The sequence below is a fragment of the Ascaphus truei genome, chromosome 4 (genome assembly GCF_040206685.1).
Source record: "Ascaphus truei isolate aAscTru1 chromosome 4, aAscTru1.hap1, whole genome shotgun sequence".
Lineage (NCBI taxonomy): Eukaryota > Metazoa > Chordata > Amphibia > Anura > Ascaphidae > Ascaphus > Ascaphus truei.
In genome coordinates, this window is record NC_134486.1 from 325,658,562 (window position 1) to 325,667,484 (window position 8,923).

General features: G+C 45.3%; 1 long non-coding RNA gene across 1 annotated transcript; it reads right to left on the minus strand.

Annotated features, from left to right (window-relative positions):
• Positions 1 to 1,770: 1,770 nt before the first annotated feature.
• Positions 1,771 to 4,553, minus strand: LOC142493651 (uncharacterized). Its single transcript, XR_012801169.1, has 2 exons — positions 3,729 to 4,553; positions 1,771 to 3,630 (listed from the first exon to the last, which is right to left on the minus strand). It is a non-coding gene; the product is annotated as an uncharacterized LOC142493651 (long non-coding RNA).
• Positions 4,554 to 8,923: the final 4,370 nt, after the last annotated feature.

An 8,923-nucleotide genomic window follows, 5' to 3' on the forward strand; every position in this document is an offset into this window, starting at 1 on the left:
AGGTAATTGCAGGCACTCTTCAAATGATTTCTTATGCAATTTATTACAGTAATTTTAAAGAAATAATAAAAAAAAATGTGTTCCAAGAAATTGTTAGTAAAGGTAAATGTTAGCCCACAAATCAATAAGGTACAAAAAAAGGCACATATCTCATGGCCAAGTGTACGGCAGAGTAGGAGTTCATAGATGCTAAGCTTAACAATGGAGGCCAATGTGAAAACACTTAAATAAAATTAAAAAAACTGCCTGAGCATTATTTCAACTGCACCAAAAATGCACACTCCTGAGAATATTACACCTCTGTTTTGAGGCTATTGGCTCAACTTAAAGGGTATATAACAAGTCAAAGAGCCGTGTAGGATTCGAGCACCAAATGCCCACATGGGGAAACCAATTGTAGGGGAAAATACTGTGCATAATAGCAATTATATGTGCATACAGTATATGTATGAAATGGGAATAAGTGACTTGAAGGGAGACAAGGTGATGTGGACTGGAGAAAGAGGGGCCAGGGGGTTAGGGACAGAAAGTGACATGGACTGGTGGGAAAGTCTCCCAGCTCCCCCCAGTCAGCGGCTTAATGCTGGCACTCTGATAAATACCTTGTGCACTGGGAGCTAGTGATTAGAACAGGAGAGACGCGGGGCAGTATTTGTCAGCGCAGTATCATTAAACAGCTGACCTGGACAGAGCAAGGAGGAGCTTCGATCCACAGCGGGAACGTCCCTGCTCCCTGTCCAGTGCACTTGGGCCAGCACCCACTTGATATTTGGGTCCACTGAGTATTTCCCTGGTGGGCCAGTCTGACCCTGAACAAAGTTTGTTCTGCCAACAATAACATAATTAACCCCTTCATTGACATAAGGGGGCAGCAACACATGGCTTATTTTATGTGCATGCTAGTATGAAATATTGTGGAGTCCACACCACACACCATAATGATTGATTATTGATTTCATACCATATACCTGTAAAAAGAAATAATATGAATCGCACAAATCTTATTTCGTACTTGTGGGAACTGTGAGTTTACACTTATTTTCCTTACAATGCTGCAGCATGTTGTGTTAAACTGATAGCAGCTTTTGCGCTATTTATTATGTTTCTTACATCTACTGCAGATTACCAGAATTTTTGGATGCAGAAATGAAAGGGAGAAAAACATGACGCACAGAGGCACAACATGTGATACATATGACTAGTGCATGTGCACCAGGGGCAAAAGTGAAGCAAAGTACCTGGCAGGGCCGGGTGGGATGTTTGCAGGGACATGTGCAGGGCCGGGTGGGATGTTTGCAGGGACATGTGCAGGGCCGGGTGGGATGTTTGCAGGGACATGTGCAGGGCCGGGTGGGATGTTTGCAGGGACATGTGCAGGGCCGGGTGGGATGTTTGCAGGGACATGTGCAGGGCCGGGTGGGATGTTTGCAGGGACATGTGCAGGGCCGGGTGGGATGTTTGCAGGGACATGTGCAGGGCCTCAGCTCTGACCAGGGAAAACAAAATTAAGTGGGCAACCCAAAAAACAACCCAATTGTGTTGAAAGATCAATATCTAAAAGTGATACCACTAATTAGTGTGAACCCTCCTTATTGTATTTTATTCAAACAATGGTTTCAGGCACAACCCATCTGTGGAAGTGACAAAAAATTATTTAAAACCATAAATAACTGTTGGTATGTTGCGTATGCTGCTATAGTGACAGAGTGGCTCAGCACTCCCAAGAACTAGAGACAAAAGACAAAAAAAACAAGCGCAAAACGCAAATAGTGAAGTACATCAAAACATATTTAGTGTTAAAAAGGGTAAGTATTCTGCGTATATCAAATCAATAGAACATAAGCATTTCGTTTATCAATACACGAGTAACCACACAGCTGGCATCAGGGTTGGCGATAGAAGGAGATTCCCCAGGTAACTGGACCTCAGCACTCTCCAGATGTCATCTGACTCCATGGCTGTAGTTTGTCACCAGCGTCCAGGTCGGCTCCAGATCATGTGTTGCAGGAACTCCGTTGTCGCCTCCGTGGTAGTGGTAACTCTTTTTGGAGTAAGAACTTCTTTACCACTACCACGGAGGCTACAAGGCCTCTGGTACCTTGACACAGTAATGTAGTAGTATGTAGTGATTCAAGGGTTAAGGCTATCAGAGGAGTATTAAAGAAAGTACATAGTGCTATACAATAGTTTGCCACTAGATGGCATGATTCGTTTTTCCTCTATTGAGTAGGATGTCCGTGTTTATGCTTAAAGTTGTAGCTGTAAATTGAACAGTAAACAGGTGAAGAACCAGATCTGTGTGGATTATTGTGTCAAACCCCAGATAGCTAGCTGAGGACATTACTGTACAAATATAATGATGACCAAGTTATGTTCCAAAATTGCAATGATAAATAGAGCCCTTAAGTTTTTACATCTTAAAATGCCGTTCTGTGTTTTTATTTCAATAAGAAGCATCACAGAGCTGTTACTTAACATGCAGTCATTGTACATGTCAAATGAATATACAATATTCTATTATATCTGTGCAGCATGGCTGGTCAGACGGCCTCTCTGCCTCCTGTCATGTAAGCCCTGATAGCTACAGGCTGTGGCAGGCTATCCTAGGGGCATTGACCCCACCTCAATATACAATATTCTATTATATCTGTTTGAAAATGTTTTTTCACCATGAGTTCAATGCAATCATTTCATCTAATCTGCACTATCGATTACATAGCATTTCAATGTTTTAACACTGCATCGGTTTTTATTTCTATGGCTGAGGACCCGCTGCGAACGGCCGCACGTGCGGGCCACCAGCCCCTTACCTCCTGCCTGTCTGTGCCCGCTGCCTCCTGACGAGGCTCACTACGCGCTGTGACATGTCAGCCGCCAGGGGATGCAAGAGAATTGCGATCCCAAGCGGTGACGCGTCACGTGGTGCGCTGGTGAGCCTATCAGCGCTGGGGGCTGGAGTGAGCTTCCCCAACCTCCAAAAGGTAAGGCGGGGGGGGGAGGTGGGTGTATGTATGTATGTGTGTGTGTGTGTTGTGTGTGGGGGGGGGGGCGGACCGAGGGGACGGATGCACTGACTGAAGCAGCAGGGCCTCGGCCTATGACAGTTGATGGTTATAATATAGTGATCTTGATATACGTAAAATAAGCAGCTGTAATAAATAAATATGCTTTGCTATGAACTTTCTCATTGCACTTTGAGTGTCACTTGGTATGCCTTTTGAGATGAAAGAAAATCCCCCCTTTGTTAATAAGCAGAGTTGGCAAATAATATTTTTCATTTGTGTAATGTATACAAAGCAACATCAGTCTTTTTCAATCATTTCCATCACTCCCAGCATCTGTCTTTTCCACAAAAGCAGTAAACCATTTATGTAACAAGCAATATTTGCTACAGCTATAGAAATCCTTGAATGTATATATTTAGGCACGTTGAATGCTGACGATTGGAAGTAAGTCACTATTACTGTTGGGCTGAATGATGACTTCCCTGTCTGCTTCCATGTTAAATTCCTTGTGAAACTAGTACATCAGAGATAAAAGTTTCCTTAACCTGGGTGCTCCTGATGGTAAGACAGCGGCATGCCAGTATTAGAAGAAGAAGAAAGAAAGATGTCCTCTGGCGCGTAGATTCTGGCACAATATGTAATGAAGATAAAAACAGCAGTGTGTTACTGAGCAAAAAATATATACCGATTTAATTTTAATTATTGTGGAAAGAAAACACTTACATATGTGTCTTCTACATAGAGGCTTGTTTCTTATTGGATCAGAAGATGAGGGTAAGCTTCTGTTGATCCCAGACAGTATTAGACTCCAATCTTATTGGAAAAATAGAAGAAAAATGGTGCCATGGCATAATATCGCTTTTATTTAAAACTGGCATATAATACTGAATATAATGCTTTCCAGCGTCAGCCCAATCTTGATCTCTCCTCCTTTCGCCAGGGTCTGTGGGAATCCTGTTGGTAGATCTTCTTGTTCTTTTCAATTTGAGGGCATCCGTTCCTCGAAGTTGCCAGAGTGAGGGAAGGTCCTGCTGCCTCTTCTCTCTACCCTTGGCTTGCGCACAGTCAAGAGAGGATTAAGTCGGTGGCGGTTTCCTTTTAGCGGGAGCACATCTCCCCAACGATGTCCGCAATTACCGGCTCCAGACAGGCAAGTTTGATTTTCATGCAGGAAAAGAGGACCCTCTTCTCCTGCACAAAATGTCATATCTGTCACCATCTATATGTTTCGGGATTGTGATTAACATCCATCATTTTGTATATATAGCCAGGTCCCCCCCTTACCTCCCGGTTGGTAGCGCTGCTGGGCGGAGGCTGCGGCTGGCTGTGGTGGCGCGCAGGAGTCGGTGGCAGGGTGTGCGGACACCCGGTGAAGTGTGGGGAGTTGTGGGCGGTTGGAGGGGCGACCAGGTCTCCGGAGCTCCGCCATAGTACCTATTAGAGGGCGCCACCATCTTTGGAGGTTCGCACAGGCGTGATTGAGTCTTGCACATGCGCATTAAGGGAGAGTTGCGGCGGCCAATAGAGAGAGGCTATGCATAGGGTACTACAATCCCCAGCAACCCCCCGGGGCTGCTAGATCACATGGCACAGCACAGCTAATAGGGCTCCTAGGATTTCCCTGCACCAGATTGATACTTTTGGCACGCTTGCAGCCACGGCAGTCGGGAGCTGGACAGAAGACAGTGAGGTAGTGTCTCAGGTGCTAGTGGCCCTGAGACTAGGCCTAGAGTCCCCCTTCAGACCCCAGCTAGGCCTCAACTCACCAGTAGTTTGTGGATGCAGTAGGGAAAGGCCCCTCAGATAGGGACATTTCCCATTTAGCTCTATATTGTCAGGGACACAGCAAAGACGCGGCGTAGAGACTAGCGGCCTGTGGTCTGGGACCTGACCACCACCACAAGACAAAGACTATCCTAAGGTGGGACACTCCAGCAGGAGTCCACCCCACGCAGAGGCGGACGATGACTACATGGGACCAGACTGATCCTAACATCAGCCAGCAGTACCCAGCCTTGACAAAGCACGTTCAGCTAAATGTACGTCGGCATGTGACATAATGACGTCGGAGGGGCAACAGCTGTGTTCTCGATCAGAACACACTTGCCTCCTATAATTTCTTCTCCACTGAGCAATGCTCTTTTAAGAGCTTGCCAATTTTATATTACATCAGTAGTAACTGGCTTCTTCATTAGGAAGACTCTATTAGAAAGAGTGTGGCCTTGATAATCCAGCTAAAAAACATAAGATGGCTGTAAGGCTAAGTCCCTAGTATAGGCTGCGGCGCGCGCGCCACACACCGCAGCACAGCCCTCTATGGGGCAAGCCCCAGTGGCCGTGTGTGTGAGCGCGCAAAGCGTGATGGCACGTACGCTGGCAGGGAAGACAAGAATTTTGTCTTGCCGTGACGTGATCACGTGTCAGCGTGCCGCTAATGGAAGGGCAGATATGCCCCGTCATAGCCGCATCCCCCCTACCCCCCTTCAGCATTGTGCATCCCATCGCTCCCCTACAGACCGCACAACGCAGCTTTCCACTATGCATGCACTGCATGGCAGGACTGGGGCCATAGCCTAAGGGTCAATCAACAAAAAAATTGCACAGTCAAGTCTCAATGACGTGAGCCTGAGTTGGGCTAAAATTAACCACAGGGAAATCTATCTCATGAACTGGGGGATTCATAGCACTGAACATAGGGAAGATCCTCAGCCTAAAATAATGAAATAACATTGGGGCTTTAATTGCAATTTTTATGATTAACTATTTGAATGAGACATACCATTAAGAGCTGTAAAGGGGGATGCAATTATTACATGTATAAGTTAATTAATGGCTTCTAGCAGGATGGACACTTCTAGAGCCAGTAGTACTTGCCACTGTAGAAGATAGGATACTGTGTTTGATGGATTATTTGGTCTGACCTTCTATTGACACTTCTTATAGTCTTAGAAATTCATAAAACAAAATCACAATTCAGTAAAAAAAAATTGTAAATGATCATAAACCTCACAGTTTTTGTGCTACCATTTGAAAGCTTTTTTTTTTTTTTTTAAATCCAAGTCAATAAAATCTTATCAGAACGTCAGTAGATGCATCCTCCGAGGGATGATTACTTTCCCAGCAGCCACATAGCATCAATCAAGTGATCACATTTACCCCATGCTGACCTTTTAGTATTGGCAGCAGGGTTTTGAACTGCTGGCCAAAATGCTTCTCCTAATATTCACTGCACAATCTTGAATACCAGCAGCATTAGGGCGTGTTCCTAAAATAAATAACCATGCAAATGAATGGACTATGCCTGTGATTTCAACACAGTAAAAAGGTTAAAAAACTACATTGCAAAGTTAATAAATCCTGAGGCACATGGGCAGTTAAATTCTGCTGTTGTAAGTTAGGTTTTCTAGTTGTACAACTGGCCAATAATGAACTATTAAAGTACCGTGTGAATGGTGGCAATATTACAATACAGACATGAGAATTCATTCCCTACAGATTTTGCAATACCAATGTGAGTGCTGTGTGTATATTCAAACAGAATACGGCATTTAATCTGCTACGTTCCCGAAGTAAACACAGTTCATAAATTACATATACAATTAAAGTATAAGTATTATTATTGATTATAGGGCACCAATATATTTCATAGCAAAGTGCAGTGAGGAGAGAACATTAAATGGGCATGTTGCGCACTTTCCCCCACCCCCTGGGAGATGTGTGGCTACGGTGTGTGTGGTGTGGTACGATACCTGTGGCTCACAGGAAACCTGAGTCTCCGTTGCTGGGAACCTGGGGTGCACCAGAGTGATGCTCGGTAGCGCCTCCATCTGTACGGGATTCTATAGAGTAGAATGACCCCGTTACAGGACTCATATAAACAATACACAATGGTATAATTAGAACAAGTTTACTGATGGCATAAGAATGATCACAAACCACATGCAAGTGTCACAACTGTAACACTGGCCTAGCTGGGCCGTAACCCCTCACCGTGCCTCCCCGACACCGTGTCCATACCCGGTGGGTTTTAACCCAATATACTGAGGTGCTCCTGGCACCGAACCGTCCCAGTGTCCCCCAAAGATCCAACCTAACCAAATGTGTGAGACAGCGCTGCCCCACTAAAGTGTTGAGTTGGTGCACTGGTGAGATGGGTACCTGCCGGGTGCTCCCACACCCGGGCGCGCCGCTGATACAGATGGGATCCATAGATCCGTTGAGGAACCGCGACGCCTCTGCCTCTACGATGGGTGAGTCCCTCGTGGATGGTACCACCGTATGCAATGTCTCTTGGTTGTAGGTGTCTGGTCCCAGATCATCTGAGGCCAGGATGCAGCCGCGTCCTGGCTGTGTCCCTCACTCTGGTACTACAGGGGTAGTGTCCCTATCAATGGGCCTGTCCCTGCAGCAACCACAAGCTGAGGTGAGTCGGGGCCTAGCTGGGACCTAACAGAGGGTATCTGGCCTAGTACAGGTGCCTCAGACACCTGCACATACAACCTACCCGTTCCTTGTCCCAGTACTGACGGGCATGGCTTGCAGCGCGCCAAATGTATCTATCTCTGAGCAGGGGATTCTGTCAGTCCTATTGGCTAAGCGTAGCCAGGTGATCTTGCAGCCCCAGGGGCTGCTGGGTGTTGTAGTTCCCCTCGAAGCCCTGTGTCCTTCCACTGCGCCTCTGTAATGACCTCCGCAATCTCTTTGCACATGCGCGAACCTCCGCGCATGTGCGCGCCCACCCAACATGGCGCTGCCCTGCCACAGAAGCCACCATTAGCCTCCGGCGACTCGGTCGCCTTCCTGACTGCAGCTCTCCCCCTCCGCACCTTGCTGGCACCCGCCGGATGCACGCACTCTGCCGCTGGCACCCGCGATCCCCACTGAGGTAAAGGCACCCAAGGGGGGGCCCCTGCTATAACTAGGTAGAGAAAATGCAATTGAAACAGTGTGTAGGTTGACCCTCTTGCAGGATGGGTGTCTAATATAAAGAACCATCAGGGAGTGACCTCTTCCTGCAATCATAACACTTTTCATCATCTTCATTCTTGTTCTCCATACAAGCTCAAATATAATTATGAAATCACATTTATATTCTTTTGGGGCGTAACTACATATCTGTTATATCACCCACACAGGACGTTTTCTTTTAAGCCAATGAAAATATATGTTTGTGTGTGGTTTTATCACTTCTTGTACAAATTTAGAAAACACCTTTGTCCTACATTGAAGATGTTCAGCTGTTATCCAGTAGCAATACTGGATATTTCGGGACACTGCACCAACTTCTCACCACTGAACCCCATTATATTTCCCACATATATAAGGAATGTTCAAGCATTATTCTTCACTTTTTTTTTTATTAACTAAGGGTTATCATTTGTCATTCTTGAAACTCGACAAATGAAATTCTCTTATGCCTCGTGTGTCAAGTATTGAAGACCCAGATGAATGAGATGTGAGGGTTCTTGGCCAAATTTCAATTCATTTACAAGTTTTTTGGTGCCAGAAATGTCTTGAGATCTATACTAAACTAAAAAACCTATACTAAAAAATCTGAAGTTCTTGTTCAACAGCAATTCAGAACTTCCTTGAGTGCTAAATCTTTGCAGAATCCATCTAATTTTTTGGCTCCCACAGAAAGGTATTTCGCGGGCAGACATGAAATCTGATTAAGAGTTTAGACAAAACCATGAATTTGTGCAATTCACTTTAAAATTGCTACACAGTAATCAAAACGGGCACAAAATTAAGAGCAATGGAGAACATCGCCGAAAAAAAAGAATGTGAGCTTGGGAACATAAAACAAAAGCTGGGAATTTATTTTGGAGTGTGATGAGAACTGACTGACTGTCTGTGACCTTTCTTTTCGGCCAGCACTCAAAGGGTTAAGGAGCAAACGTTACAGATGATAAACAGAA